Source organism: Ornithorhynchus anatinus, chromosome 4 (assembly GCF_004115215.2).
Source record: "Ornithorhynchus anatinus isolate Pmale09 chromosome 4, mOrnAna1.pri.v4, whole genome shotgun sequence".
Lineage (NCBI taxonomy): Eukaryota > Metazoa > Chordata > Mammalia > Monotremata > Ornithorhynchidae > Ornithorhynchus > Ornithorhynchus anatinus.
In genome coordinates, this window is record NC_041731.1 from 4059699 (window position 1) to 4076020 (window position 16322).

Sequence of the window (16322 nt, forward strand, 5' to 3'; positions counted from 1 at the left end):
TGCTCGGGAGACACCATACAGCATTCTGTAGAGATTAAAAGCTCATTGCATACTACTTATTGATTGCTTGATTTACTTCAGCCCCTGGACTCCACTTCACCTTGTTACCTAGATCCTGATAACAAGGTAAGGGGCTAATTCCCGGAGAGGAATTAGTGATGTCACCAGATCTCCCGCCAGCTGGCCTATCTGGGGACTCCCTGTACATTTAAGCCCTCAGTACAGAGTATGCAGTGGGTGGTCAGTAAATACTATTCCTTCTACTAGTAGGAATAAATTGCCGAGCTGGGGGTTCACTTGCTCCATGGTTTGGCATGGTAACAAGCCAAAGTATGAGTTTCAAGATCTCCTGTTGGATTGTATTTTGACCTTGGCTAACTCACTTGACTTCTCTGTGCTACATTTCCTCTTCTGCAAGATGGGGCCATTCTAAATCAGGAGTTATTCTTAAACATCCCCTCGACAACTGGATGAAGGTCACTTGGCAATAATAAAGTACTGAATGTACTATATGAGGAACAATAATTCCTTTTATTATTGTTTTCTTCCGCATTCACAGTTGCCATGGCAACCAATCCTCTATCCATGTTCTAAAAACTGATCTTTTAGTACCTGTCTGAAAAAAAAAAAAAGAATTTCTGGAAGGCTCAATTTTCTAACCCATGCCGGATGCAGAAGAGGATACAAATGCATGCAATAATAATGAGATGACTATTGATAACATCAACCACAATAAAGATAAAATACTATTGGAAACATCTGAAATATTTTCTTAAGAAGAAATTTCTAAAAAGAATCCAACAGAGTGTCCTGAGTCATGAAGATGTGGATCCATTCTTTATCAATTATAGGGCAGATCATGAATCTTTGGAGAATGATAGAAAAGTCTGTTCATTCTTCCTTTATTAAAAATCACCATCAGAATCATCATCTTCAGTGGCAAGGGGCAGCTATTCATGCGTCGGGGAGGAGGGGTTGGTGTTTATGTCAACGATGTGCTCCTAGGTCTTGTGTTCAGTAGTTGCAAAGATCTCCATCATCATTTTCCTTAAATTATTCATTATCATCATCATCCTAGGCAGAGGTTATTGTGTTCACAGAGAAGACCTGGAAAAGAAGTCACTATATAAATCCACTTTCCTACCCTGGTCCCTTTGAAAAACCCTCCAACTGGAATTTCCTTGCAACTCAAAATTCTGAAACCAGAGTATTGCAGGTTTCCAAGACCAAAGGGGGAATATCTACTTATTCTATTTATGACTAACCTAAAGATTTGGGGGAAGGAGTGGAAGGGAGGGAGGATTGGAGAGAATTGGAACTTGGTTTGCAGGTTTTAGAGATGTGTTTCCCTCTTTATGCTTGGCAAGTTGCTCTCAGTCCTGACACCATTACAACTGGAAGTTGCTGAGTGAGGAAATAAAGATTTATCCAAAGCTAAACTGAGCCAATGGTGAAGAGCTGCCTCCCCATTTGTACAGAATATGCAACTTTCCACCATGATCAACATGGTCACCCGCAATAGCATTTACCGAGTGCCTATTGTATGCAGAGCACTGTTCTAAGCCCTTCCGAGAGTATATCAATCTTTGGTACTTACTGAGTGCTTACTGTGAGCTGAGCACCGTATTAAGCACTTGTGGGAGTACAGTGCAGTTGGTGGACACTATCCCTCCCCTCAAGGAGTTTAAAATCTAGTGGGGGAGACAGACATTAAAATAAATATGACAGTATAAAGTAGAAGCAATAATTTCTGCTCTCAAGGATCTTAGAGCCTAGACCAGAGACAGATACTCCTTATCTGATGGAAGAGAGGATTTGGAAGGGAAGGTGAGGAGTTCAATTTTAAACATATCACGCTGGAGATCATGGTGGATTATATGGATAGAGATGTCCAGGGGGCAGGAGGAAATGCAAAATTGCAGAGAAGGAGTGAGGTCAGGGCTAGAGAGGGAAATTTAGTATTCTGGGCATCCTTCCTCTTTCTAATAGTTACCGGAGAGACTAGTTTCTTCAGAATGGGGAAGGTGTATTTTCTGGAAGGGAATGTTGGCTAGGGCAATGGGTTCGGTGTGGGCTCCCAGCAACTGGCTCTGGTCCAGTATCTAGGAGGAAAGGAGAGGACAATAGAAAGAATGAGCAGCTTCCATGACTATGTAACAAGAGAGAAATCACAACTGAGATAGTCCATTATTACGCGCTATTTTCATCTGGCTAAATATATAGTCAGTCGGATGAGTAATTACTATTACAATCTTTTTATTGTCGCAATCATCCATTGACCGTGAACAGCAACATTGTACAGAATCCAAAGGAAAAGAAATTCCTGCCTGAGACACAATGGAGAAAGTCACTTAACTTCCCCAACCCTTAGTTTCCTCATCCATAAAGCGGGTATAATAATGCCTGATTTTCAACATTTCTTGTCTCTTTCGCCACCTTCTTGCCCACCCTCTCCTTTCTTCCTGAAACTCCCTCTTTTCCCCAACATCTGGCTGATCACTGCTTGCCCCATCTTCAAACCCCTTCTGAAGTGACACCTCCTCCAGGAGGCCTCCTCTTATTTATTTCTCATCTCTCCACCCTATTTGCGCCACCCTATTGACGCTTCAGTACTTCCACGTCACCTGAACACTTACAAACTTAATGCCATTATGCCCGGTCATTACGCTCATGTCAGATCCTTAAACTCCGTTGATTCCCACTCCCTGTACTTTATCTTAATGTCTTTCTCCCCCAGTAGAATGTAAGCTCCTTCAGGCAGGGATCCTGTTTATTAACTCTATTATACTCTTCCAAGCACTTAATTCTAGGGGTCTGTCCAGAGAAGCACACCATGAATACTGATTGATTTCTTCATTTTCATTTACTATTTCTTTCCGGAGTTGGTTAGTCATAAAGAAGAGGAATAAAGAAGTCTCCAGGAGGATAAGGAGGAAAAACGATTTGGGACCTTTTCCATTTAGATGAAATTCTGAAAACCACCCTGAAATCTTGCTTATTAAAAAATTGGGAAAAAAATGTATCAAGATTGTAGCTGCACTTTTAAATTAATGTAGGTCAAGAACGGCTGGGGCAGAGGGAGAGGAGTGAGATTTTGTTTGCCAAAATTGCTTGGTCCAGCATCTGACTGTTCCATTTACTGTAAGCATGTCAACTGGTCATAAATTCAATCACAAATGACTTTGACATATGTCTAACCAACTCTGGAAAGGAAGAGTAACTGGATCTGAAGGAAATGTTGATCTGACAACTAATATACTTCCTCTCCAACACAATTAAGTCCTCACCTCCCTCTCTCACCTTTCCCTTCCTCCTCCAAGTAAACGATTTCACAAGGGGGTAGAACGAGCACGGTAGGCATCGAAAAGGGTTTCTTCTGGCTAAGGAAAAAAGACGATTGCAGGTTTGCATGAGCAGGATGCTCTCCCAAGGTAATGGTGGTGAGATTCTCAATTTTCTTGACTTCAGCCTCCCCATTTCCTCAGTTCACCACTGCTACAAGGTCTGTGAATGTTCTGTCACCCTAGATTATTCAAGAAGATACCACTGGAGTGCTAAGATCATGTAAATGAGCGTGACCCCAAATTATGGTGTCAGTGCAGACAGAGGAATAGCAGTGTCTGCTGCCAGGAAGAGTATGCAGAGAGATCTGCTCTGTGACCATTTAATGACCCCTGAATATGGCCAGCTGCCTCATAATGCAGGCCACCCTTCAGTTCAAGGGGAAATGTGTGAGAGAGTGTGGATGGTTCCCTGCAAGCCATCACCACTAATGGAAAAACAATCAATCTATCATATTTACTGACTGTTTACTGTGTGCAGAACACTGTACTAACTCAAGTGACTGTTCTGCTGATGGTGGGAAAACCGAAGTCCAGATGATCTTTGAGTAGGAGACCCAGGGTTTTGGTTGCTCGACTGCTGAAGAGATGGCGGCATTGCTGGATAGAACCAAGGATCTGAGCAGCTCTAGCTAGGAATGCCCTATTCTTCTGAAACGGGGAGGACCAGAGAAAAGGTACCTAAAAATTGTCTGCCGTCCAGCTAGTGCAGAAACTAAACATCTTCTAAAGCAGAAATTAGATAACAATTGCTTACAAATTCAACAGGCACAGGAGGTAATCTGTCAGTCACACATTGGCCTTAGACACACAAACACACACTGACACACACATACAATATCTCACCATCAGGAATGTCATCTTCGAACTCGACAAATGACAGCTAAAGGAAGAGGCACATATAAGCACATGATTGACTGACTGACTGATAGAGACCCACCACACATAGAAGTAGTCTGCCCTCACTATTTGCAAATAAAATCCAAATGGTCATTAGCATTGATCAGCTCTTCATCATATCTTTGAGATCCAGACCATCAAAGATCCAGAATGTTTGAGGAACGACCCAGGCTTCTTGCTGTCAGCTTGGTGCCTAATAATAATAATAATAATAACAGTGGTATTTGTTAAATGCTTACCATGTGCCAGGCACTGTACTAAAAGCTGGGGTGGATACAAGCAAATCAGACTGGACACCGTCCCTGTACCAAATGGGGCTCACAGACTCAATCCCCATTTTACATAAGAGATAACTGAGGCTGAGAGAAGTTAAGTGACTTGCTCAAGATCACACAGCAGACAAGTGATAGAGCCGGCATTTGAACCCATAACTTTTTGACTCCCAGGCCCGTGCTCTATCCCCTAAGCCATGTTGCTTCCCAATCATACATCTTTAGAGATTTGATTGTCATCTGATGGGACCTAATAGCAGAACTCTTCCTATTCATTAATCCATTGTCACCTTCAGAGAGAGTGTTATTTCTTGGAGAATGGGACCATTGGAAATGTGCGGATCAAGAAAGATATTCCAGGCAAGACAAGTCAAGGGACACCCACTCAGACAGAATCCTCCGTTAGCACTGACACTCTTCAAAGAACAAAGCTTTTCATTACAGGTTATTTGACAAGTGACTCAGCCATATCTCTCTTCGTTGGCAAATGGACTATTAGTTTCCAGAACCCCCACTCTCTCCACCTGCACCAGAGATCCCCTCCGCCACCTTCCCTCCACAGTTCACCTGTTGGCTTACAGAGTGTGTCAGAGCGATCTGATGGCCCCTCAGAGTCCTCCTTCAGAACTAACTTCTTCACCTGACCAGGGAGGAGAATTGCCTTGCAGTAGTTCGATGGCAGCAGAGACCAGCCTGGAAAAGTTCAGTGAGGAGACTGGATCATTCATTCATTCATTCATTCATTCATTCATTCATTCATTCATTCATTCAAGATCTTGTAGTCTAGAATATTCTTGTACCCCACTGTACTCTCCCAAACTCTTAGTATGGTGCTCTGCCCAGAAAAAGCACTTAACAAATACCAGTGATGTATTAAGGCTCCTTCAAAGGTTTATCAAAAGCACATCTCCTCCAAGAGCCCTCCTCCAACTAAGCCCTCATTTTCTCTTCTTCCACTCCCTTCTGCATCACATTTGTGTTTGGATTTGCACCCTTTTTTCACCCCACTCTCAACTTCACAGCACTTATGTAAAGATCTGTAATTTATTTATTCATTTATTTCAATACCTGTCTCCCCATCTAGGCTGAAGGTTCACAGTGAGCAGGGGACATGTCTACCTACTCTGTTATATCGTACTCTCCCAAGTGCATAGTACAGAGTTCTGCACGCACTAACCACTCAATAAATGTGATTGATGACTGATGGTTGAGCTCCAACTGCATGCAAAGCACTACACTAAGAAGGGGTGGGAAGCACACATGTGAAGAATAGACATGAATCCTAGCTCCAAAGCAGCTAACACTCTAAAAGTGCAAGACCTAGCAGCGGTAGTAATGATGGTATTTATTGAATGGCTACGGAATGCAGAACACTGTACTAAGCTCTTAAAAAAGACACTCGAGAAAAGTCAGAATGGTCTTGCATGAAATCTTTTTGGCCTTCCATGACAGAAAAAATGAAGTCCTCTTTTGCGAAATCTAAAAAGCCATTTTAAGTCATTTTTATATTTTAATCTTCTTACAGTACACAGTTTTGTAATCTGTAGGCTTTCAGAGCAGCAGCCCTTGGTGTGGCTTTTTTAAGAAAAAATTAAAAGAAATAGTTCAGTGAAAAGTTTTCAAGACAGAAAACATTTTACGATAAAAGTTAAATTTAATAGGAAAAATGTGTTACCCTTTCAAAACAGAGAGACACCCAGTCTCACATCCTGGCAAACTGCTGCAGACAAACGGGCATGGTGTGGGGTAATCACAGAGTGTGGGGGCATGGGGAGGGGGATGGAAAGGGGCATTCATCTTCTAGGGAATGGGGAGGATGAGGGACAGATACTAAACTGGGAGAGGTGCTGAAAGTGACCTATACATCCTCCAGCTAAAGGACGGTCTTTAGGTGCACACGGCGTGGAATGGGGTAAACACATCTTAGGAACTGGGGGAACCTTCAATGTAGAATCGAATGCCCAGCAGAGTGTGACAGAGTATTTGCTCGCAAACGGTATATGCGCCCAGTATAGAAACGAGGGAGGGTTGTGAAGTGTGGAATAATGTGTACGAAATGATGTTTAGAACTGAGTGTACACACAATATGAAATGGAGTCTGACCTCAGTGTGGAATAGTGGGTGTACACAGTGCAGAATTGAGTGTGGACACGGTGTGAAACGGAGTCTGACCACAGTGCGGTTTAGGACTGACTTGTCAATGTATTTGGAGAAGGACAGGCAGGACAGCCTCCTCCTATGCGTATTTGGTGACCTCTCCTTGCCTATTCCTTCTCCATATTTAGCTTGCAAGGAATCTTCTCTGAGTGGACTGTCCAGAGCAGAGGATAGGAAATAGCCTCCTTCTGCCTAAACCACAAAAGAGCCTTGAGCAACTCTCTCCCCTTCCCCTTGCTCCTTTGGCTGTGGAGGAAAAGGGTTTGTTATCCGATGACTTTTAAAACAAGGATCCTTTCTTTACCTAGGCTGATGTTGGCTGGCGTTCATTTTAAACCCCTCTGCAGAAGGGTTTAAAGAGAGAGGGCGTGAGATTGAAACCGAGAGACAGGAACAGTGAGAGCGAGAAAGAGACAAAAAGAGTCAAAGGGATGAAAGGGAGACAGTGAGAAAGAGAGACAAAGGGACAGCGATGGAGAGAAAGAGGCAGAGAGAGAGAGATCACACAAGACCTCAGAGTCAGAGGACCTAGGTGCTAATCCTGGCTCCTCCAGGTGTCTGCTGTGCAAGCTTGAACAAATTATATAACTTCTCTGTACCTCAGCTATCTCATCTGTAAATTGGGGATTAAGACTGTAAACCCGATGTGGGAAATAGACTGTGCCCAAACCGATTATCTTGTATCTATCCCAATGCTTAGTACAATGCCTGGCACATTATAAGCACTTAACACATATTTTTTAAAAAATGTCAAAGGGACAGTGAGACAGAGACAGTGAGAAAGAGACAGAGAGAGGGTGAGGCAGAGAGAGACAGAGAGATCAACTCAGAGACATGGCTATCTTGGTTCTGCCATTAGTGACACTTATTTGAGTGTCTGAGTGGATTTAAGAGGATTCTTCCCCACCACAAAAAGGCTGGATGAGGCCTTATAAGGCCCTGCTGATAGACACTTGCAGATTGATAACTGGAGTTATTCTGATGGAGCAAACTTGACAGCGATTCAGTGAATCTTTGAAACGTACAGAAGACTTCTAAGGCAAATTATTTTTATTGTCCACAGATGAGAGCTAAATCGGGACCTGAAAACATTAAAAATCAGAGTGTGTGTGTGTGAGAAATATTTCCTGAGAGGAAAATTGTGGGCCATTAAAAGGTAACCGCTCCCCTTAATGCCCAATGATGGGTTGGGAACACTGATTCTCTCTGAAGGGACAATCAGTCTCTGTGACCTTTGACAGCAATTATCAATGGCAGGACAATTTCCCTCATCTGAACCAATTAGAAAAGTGAATGGCGCTTTTCTTTGATTCAGAAGAAGCGGCAAACGCTAAGGCAAAGCCCTGTCTCCCCCCGCCCCCGGCCCGGCTAGGCCTGTTTTCTTCTGGAGACCCCCTCGGAGACCGTTTCCACTTTGAGAAAGCTCAGGAGGCACCTTCCCCTTTCCTTCAATGTGGGATTCATTATGGCCGACACTCCACCCCCCTCCCAACCAGTGTGATGGCAGTAAGGAATGCGTGAGGCCATCCATATTGGAAAGGCTGATCGCATGTCTGCTCTGCTTGCCTTAAAAGGAGCCACTCAGCTACCAGTAAGATGATTTTTGAGCAGGCAGATGAATGAAGGCCAGGTTCCAAACCAATTCTCAAGATTTCAGCTGGGCTCTCCCCTCCTTAGCACTGGATGCCAGTCCCTGCTCAGCCACTATATTAGCAATAATGATATCTATTAAGGACTTAGTGTGTACAGAACATTGTACTAAGAGCTGGAAAAGAATACCACAGTTGAGAACTAAGTCTCTGTACCTAGAGGAGGGTCACAGTCTGAAAGTAAAGACACTAGGACCAAATAGAAACCGAAACAAAGCTCAGTAGGGTGTTGTGGCTAGAGGAGAAGAATTTCAGACTCCTAATGGCTCAGAGTCCAGGCACGGTGCCACGGTGACCACTAGCATAGCAGCCCCCCAATCTACCTGAGGTTCTCTTAGAGGCAGTTCCCTATGGCTGCTTCTCTCCATCCCATCGGGGTCAGGCAGGGCCGGCCTGGATGGATGTTCCTCAGTGACATTGAAGGGAGCCAGTGCTGGCTCTTGGGGAGGAGAACTACCCTGCTATGTGACCTTAGGCAAGTCACATCCTCTCTGGCCTTCAGCTTCCTTTTCTGTAAAACGGTCCAAGATGCCCTCCCTCTTAAACTGTGAGCCTCTATGGGACAGGGACAGTGTCCAATCTGATTATCTTGTATCTGCCCCAGCACACAGAACAGTAAACACTCAACAAATGCCTGAATAATACTGACGACCAGAATAACAGTAAGCTTTTGTCTTCCCAACTGGGCAATTGGAATTCAGGAGCCACCAATTAAAGCTTAGAAATCACAGTGGCCAACTAGCCTGAAAGGGCCAATAGCCAAGTGACAGTTTTCCCCAAGAGGATCTGCATCCATTGTGGCACTCGGTCTATTTCCTTAATCTCTTTAGTCCAAAACGATTTTCTGGTCCGCCTGAGTCCTGCTGTTTGTTCCCAATGTCCCTTGCGACACCTTCCAAGTGCCAGCCTTTTGTTGTCACTTTTGCAAGCCGCTTATCTGCGGCCAGGAGTCTTAGGCCTGAGGTTTTGTTTTCATAAATAATGTGCTGCCTTGCAGGCTCTCTAAGTGGGGGGCCGCCTCCTCCAAGAGCTGTGAAAAGCTACTTAAGGAGGATCAGCTCTCCCAGAGTCCCTTGTGCATGGGGGATTACCACCAGTCTCCGGGAAATCCCTTTATCTGGTTCGTTTTCATCGCAGCTGAAATTACCTCGTGTCTCCTCACCCCTCCTGGATCAGAGCCTGTAAACATCAGTGGGCTCCCCTACTCCTCAGAGAGGGTCTCTCCTCCCTGATGTCGCCGTCATCTCATCGTCCGCCTCTTGAGACTCGGTTGGTCTTCTCTGTGGGGTCAGATAGTTTAGGACTCTGGGAGTAATGTTGGATGTTTTAGCCCTTGAATTGTGGGGAAAGCCAAGGAATACAGAGTAATGATAATAACGACGACAGCAATAATAATTAAAAAAATGGTAACTGTGGTTTTTGTTAAGTGCTAACTCTGTGCCAAGCATCGTAATGATAATAATAATGTTGGTACTTGTTAAGCGCTTACTATGTGCAGACCACTGTTCTAAGCGCTGGGGGAGATACAGGGTCATCGGGTTGTCCCACGTGAGGCTCACAGTTAATCCCCATTTTACAGATGAGGTCACTGAGGCACAGAGAAGTGAAGTGACTCGCCCGCAGTCACACAGCTGACAAGTGGCGGAGCCGGGAGTCGAACCCATGACCTCTGACTCCCAAGCCCGGGCTCTTTCCACTGAGCCACGCTGCTTCCCGTTGTACTAAACCCTGGGGTCGGTAGAAGATAATTTGACCCCACATAGAGCTCCCAGTCTAAGTAGGAGGGAGAACAGGTACTGAATCCCCATTTTGCACATAAGGGAACTGAGGCACAGAGAAGTTGCGACTTGCCCAAGGTCACACAGCAGGCAAGTGGGTAATAATAATAGTAATATCATTTAAGTGCTTACTATCTCAAGTGCTTAGTACAGCGCTGTTTACAAAGTAAGCACTCAGTGAACGCCACTGATCGATTTCAGTACGCCAAGCGCTGCGCTAATAAAATATAAGCAAACGGGACCCACATGGGGCTCATTCTCTAAGGTAGTGGCGGGGAAAGGAGGAACAGATATTTTATCCCTATTGTTCGGATAAGGAAACTGAGGCCCAGAGAAGTGAAGTGACTTTCCCAGGTCACACAGCAGGAAAGTGGCAGAGCCAGGATTAGATCCCCGGTATCCTTACGCCCGGGGCCGGGCTTCTTCCACTATACCACACTTCTTCCCTCTTTGACACTGTGCTCTGAGGCCTCTGCCTCCCTACCTATGGTCTGAAGCTGGCCCTAATGACACATTCCCTCCCCACAACGAGCGTACAGTCTAGAGGGGGAGACGGACATCATGAGACACTTCAGGAGCACTTGGAATTTGGCAGAGAGAGTAGCCTGTGACTTGTGCACCTCACCTGGCCTGTACAACTCACCCCTCACTCCCAGACTGAATCAATATCTGGGAGGAGAACTTTATGGGCTTTTTTCCCCTTCCCCTGTCTGATAGGAAAAGAGGCTCCCAAATTTTGGACCTCAGTTAGTTTTAACAAAAGAGCATCTTGTTCCTCAAAAATGGGACTGAGTCAGAAACATCTGGACTAAATTTCCTTTTAAGCCTAAGAAGGATTAGAAATTAAGGGGAAGAGTTTTGGGCAAAAAGCAAATCTCATCCAACTCAGGACTTTTCAAAGTCGCAGAGGTGGGACAGGGTTGAATGCTCAATTGGGTTCACTGGATCAAAAGATGGAACCGTCCCAATTTCTTCCAGTGGCTTTCGTCAATCAATCAGTGGTATTCATTGAGTACTTGCTATGTACAAAGCACCATACTAAGTGCTTGGGGTAGTACAACACAGTAGGAAGTCCGAGGCCCTGCCCACAAAAAGCTTAAAGTCTTGAGGGGAATATGAGGTTGGACACAGTCCCTGTCCCACGTGAGGCTTGTAGACTTAATCCCCATTTTACAGATGAGCACAGAGACATTTAGTTACTTGCCCAAGGTCACACAGTAAACAAGTGGCAGAGCTGGGATTAGAACTCAGGTCTTCTGACTCCCAGGCCTGGACTCTATCCACAAGACCGCACTTTATCCCTCCCACCTTTCCCCAGGTTTCACACCTGTTCCACCATGAGTCCTGTCTTTGTTCCATGGATACTTGAGTCTTCATGGGTTCAAGACTCTCCCCCGATTAGACCGTAAGCCCGTCAAAGGGCAGGGACTGTCTCTATCTGTTGCCGACTTGTTCATTCCAAGCGCTTAGTACAGTGCTCTGCACATAGTAAGCGCTCAATAAATACGAATGAATGAATGAATGTATGAATGACTTTAATTTCCCTTTCTGGCGGTCTCTTCTATCGCCTGGCTACATACTCCTTAGAATCTACTCCTACCTGCTAGATCATAAACTCCATGGAGCCAGAAATCATGTCTTCCAAGTCTACTGTACTCTCCCACCCAATCCCAGCTCTGCCACTTGTCAGCTGTGTGACTGTGGGCAAGTCACTTCACTTCTCTGTGCCTCGGTTACCTCATCTGTAAAATGGGGATTAAGACTGTGAGCCCCACGTGGGACAACCTGATTCCCTTGTGTCTACCCCAGCGCTTAGAACAGTGCTCTGCACATAGTAAGCGCTTAACAAATACCAACATTGATTAGTACACTGCTCTGCACACAGTAGATGCTCCACAAATACTACTGATCGATTAGTTGCTTGATTGCCGCTCTTCCTAAAAGGTTAAATGGATGGTTTCTAACGGAAGGCAGCGTGAGCTAGTGGAAAGGATGGAGGGCTGGGAATCAGAAGGCCTGGGCTTTAGGTCCAGTCTCACCTCAGTCTCCTCTCCTCTAAAATAATAATATTATACTCAAGTCTAAAATGCAGGGCTCTTTTCTTGCAGAATGCCTCTTTGAAGTAATCTTGTGTGGTACTACTCACTGTGTCCAATTCACGTGCATATCCGCAACATTTTCTTCTAGCACCAGGTCGTGTTGAATCCCAAACACCCCATATTCCCCATTAAGCAGCGTGGCTAGAGAAGCGGCGCGGCTCAGTGGAAAGAGCCCGGGCTTGGGAGTCAGAGGTCATGGGTTCTAATCCCGGCTCCACCACCTGTCAGCTGGGTGACTTTGGGCAAGTCACTTAACTTCTCTGTGCCTCAGTTACCTCATCTGTAAAATGGGGATTTAGACTGTGAACCTCACGTGGGACAACCTGATTACCCTGTATCTACCACAGCGCTTAGTACAGTGCTCTGCACATAGTAAGCACTTAACAGATACCATTATTATTATTATTATTATTATTAAGAGAAGTAAGTTAGCCAATTCCCTAACAGTGTTCTAGCCCGAAAATATCATGGGAAATAAAAATGAGTGACCTACTGATTCAGGATGTTCTCGATGCCGCTGAATGTCTAATGAGATTTCAGTGGCCCCATCTTTCAGGAATAATCAATCAGTTAGTATTACTGGAGTACCTACTGTGTGCAGAGCAATGTGCTAAGTACGTGAGTACAGATAATAGCAATAATGATAATAATGTTCACTCTGAGCTAAGCACTGGGATAGATACCGTCAGATCAGACACAGCCCCAGTCTAAGGGGGAGAAAAGACATTTAATTCCCATTTAAGCCGACGAGGAAACCTGAAGCCTAGAGCAGTTAAACGACTTGCCTAAGGTCACACAGTAAGCAAATAGGGGGATCAGGATTAGAACCCAAGTCTTCTGACTCCCAATTCTGTGCTCTTTTCACTAGGTCACTTTGAGAGACTCGGTCCCTGCCCTCGAGGAGTTTGCAGTCCAACAAGAAGACTTGAACATAACCCCAAGTTTGGTTCCCCTGAAAGCGTGAGATCCTTAAGGGCAGAAATCATGTCTACTTTACCGTAATCTCTCATGAGTTTCGTACAGGTCTCTGCACATAGTAGGTGCTCAATAAATACCATCGATAGATTGCACACGAGTCGCCTCGTATCGGCTTATTCCACGCTGAGCTTGTCCATCCGCTGCTACCTGATAGTCACCCACCACTGCGTACCAGCCATTTTAGCCAGACGTTTTGGAGGGAAATCAAACAAGGCCAATGGCAAGAGCAGCTTCCCTTCTAAAGAATCACGGCCCTTCAGTGGAAGAAGTGCATTGTCTCCAGACAGTCCAGAAGCTATTTTCTAACTTCACTGCATCCTGTCACCTGGGCTTCCTTCCTTTTCCTGAATCTGTGGCGAAATTTCGGCATCTTCAATGAACGCCTGACCCGCTGTGCTGCCTGGTTTATATTACGATCGAGGAAGAGTGATGAGGTCCGTTTGTCTTAGGGGGCAGGCTCCAGCAGGCGATGATGTAGACTGACTGCTTCATTCAGCAGGGCCAGTAGAAGAGCTTCCTGTCTCTGAATGACATTTATGCTGCAGCTACTTCCCTTTTCCTACTTCATTATCGCTTTCCTTCTAAAATATTCCTGAAAGCCTTGCAGAGGGGAAAGTATAAACAATGTCTGAGGCAGCAGGGATATTTAAGGAAATTCGATGCCTGCATCCTGCCCAGCTTTAAAAAAAAAAAGGGCGAGACCTGGTTGGGGGTTAGCAATTCACTGACTTCCTGTGAAAAAGAAATCTGCCCAGACCCCTTTAAACTGGGGTGATATCAGTAGAGATCGTTCCTCGTTGAGTTTGCTCCTTCTTGGGGGTTTTCTCCGAGCGTAGGGGGAGGTGGTACCCACCCATGGTGGTTCTTCTTCTCTGGCAGGTTGGTTTTATGTCCAGGCCAATAGGGCCAAGTGAGCTCAGCTGGATAATTCTAACCCCAAGCCTTAATGACTCAGGTATTTGAGGAAAAAGGCCATTTGAAATCTGACATCCATCTCGCCTGCTGTAGCTTCTGCCCCTACTAATTTGCTGGAGTAATGACTGCTCTCCTTCTGACCTAGAGATGTGTAGAATTGGTGCTGAACATCCTTGTACGACTGACTTTTGCTAAGAAAGAGTTCTCTCTCTCTGCTCTTTAGAGAAGCATCCTGACCTAGTGGAATGAGCACGGGTCCGGAAGGCAGGAGACCGGAGTTCTTAAAGCAGCTCCGCTCCTTGCCTGCCGTGTGACCTCCGCCAAGACACTGAACTTCACTGGGCCTCAGTTTCCTCATCTAATAATAATAATGGTGGTATCTGTTAAGTTATTATGTGTCAGACACTGTAACAAGCACTGGGGTAGATACAAGCAAATCAGGTTGGACGCTACTGTGTCCCACACGGAGCTCACAGTCTCAATTCCCATTTTACAGAAGAGGGAACGGACACCCAGAGAAGTGAAGTGACTTGTCCAAGGTCACACAGTGGACAAGTGGCAGAGCCGGGATTAGAAGCCGGGTCTTTCCGACTCCCGGGCCCCGACTCTATCCACTGGGACACGCGGCTTCTGTAAGACAGGGATTCAAAGCTTGTTCTTCCTCCTACTTAGACTGTGAGCCTCATGTGGGACAGGGACTGTTTCTGACTTGGTTATCACTATCCAAATCAGTGCTCAGTACAGTTCTTGGCACACAAAAAAGTGCTTAACAAACATCACAGCGTAAAAGAGCACAGATGGGATGATGATGATTGATGGCGGACGCTCCGTCAGGATCGACAGATACACCCCAGTCCTGAGATTTTAGGACCGAGAACATGCGTGAATGAACGGATTCCAGAGACGGCAGCTCTCACAGTAGCCCGCAAACTCTCTGGACGCTGCTAGTCCCACTCGGGCAGGGATCGCAACTAGCCGACGGATGAACGGGGAGGCCGCTCCCCTCGAAATACCCCAACAGTCTCAGCCATCTCCGGGCAGAACCGAGACCGGAACCCAGGTATCCAGATCCCCAGAGGCGACCTTTGCTACTGGACCCTCAGCAGGGCCTTTGCTAAGCGGGACTGGGTGTGATAAGGGCGACGTTAATCTGGGAGGACTTCGTGGAGGAAGTGGGTTTCCAGTACAGGTAGGAGGACATCTTCAAATCTGTCCTTCGGCTGGGTTTTAAGCCTTTCTCAAGGATCCATGCCTCTCTCAACTAGGTTCATCTTGTAAGGCTCATGTTTTCATGGGGATTAGCTGCTTAATTAGGAATGTGGGGAATTAGCGAGGGGATCACTGAACCTGAGCTATGCACCAGAAAGGAGGCTGGCAACCCCGCTATTATATACTTAGCCCGGCCGGCCCAGGCGTTTTCCGAAAAGATCTCTCCACCCGTTGGCTATCTAAAGTTGTATTTCCAAAGTACAGAGGTGAAAGGCATGCCTCCAGGAGAGGGAGAAGAATTTGGGTGATTAAGAACAATCATTCTTCTGCCTGAATCTTGTGGCCACAGATGGCATCTTCCCTCGGTGAATGTTCCATTTCAGCCCATGGGCTCTTTTTGTTCTCCAAGGCACCGTTGGCTTTGCGGGGGCTTTAGCTCACAGTGCCACGGGCTACCACGTGATGGCAAGGAAGCCAGGTATGGAGCAACGATAGAGACGGGATCCTTAGGGTTTCGAGCCCAGAAGGCACCGAGACAGGCTCCCGAAGGAGGAATGCTATCTCCAAAATATTTTCCACTGGAGACGCCATACATTCTGCCTGCCTGTCTCCTAACTTCCCAGCCAAAAATCAACTGCGATGATAACATCTGCCTGCTTACTATACACCAAGCACTGGAGTAGATGATTAGGTCAGACACGATCCCTGTCCCACACTAAGAATAGTAATAATAATAATAATAACTGCGGTGTTTGTTAAGTGCTTACTATGTGCCAGGCACTGCTCTACGCACTGGGGTGAGTACAAGCAAAATGTACTGGACGCAGTCCCTATTCCACATGGGGCTCCCAATCTTAATCCCCGTTTTACAAATGAGGTAAATGAGGCAGAGAGGAGTGAAATGACTTGCCCAAGGGCCCACAGCAGACCTGTGATAGAGCCGGAATCAGAGCCTAGATGCTTCTGGCTCCCAGGCCAGTGCTCTATCCACTGGGCCATTCTGCTTCTCTCACACGGGCTCCCA

General features: G+C 45.8%; 1 long non-coding RNA gene across 1 annotated transcript; it reads right to left on the reverse strand.

The window, feature by feature from the left end:
* Positions 1-824: 824 nt before the first annotated feature.
* LOC120638367 lies at positions 825-2096 on the reverse strand. Its single transcript, XR_005659996.1, has 2 exons — positions 1994-2096; positions 825-1107 (listed from the first exon to the last, which is right to left on the reverse strand). It is a non-coding gene; the product is annotated as an uncharacterized LOC120638367 (long non-coding RNA).
* Between the last annotated feature and the right edge of the window lie 14226 nt (positions 2097-16322).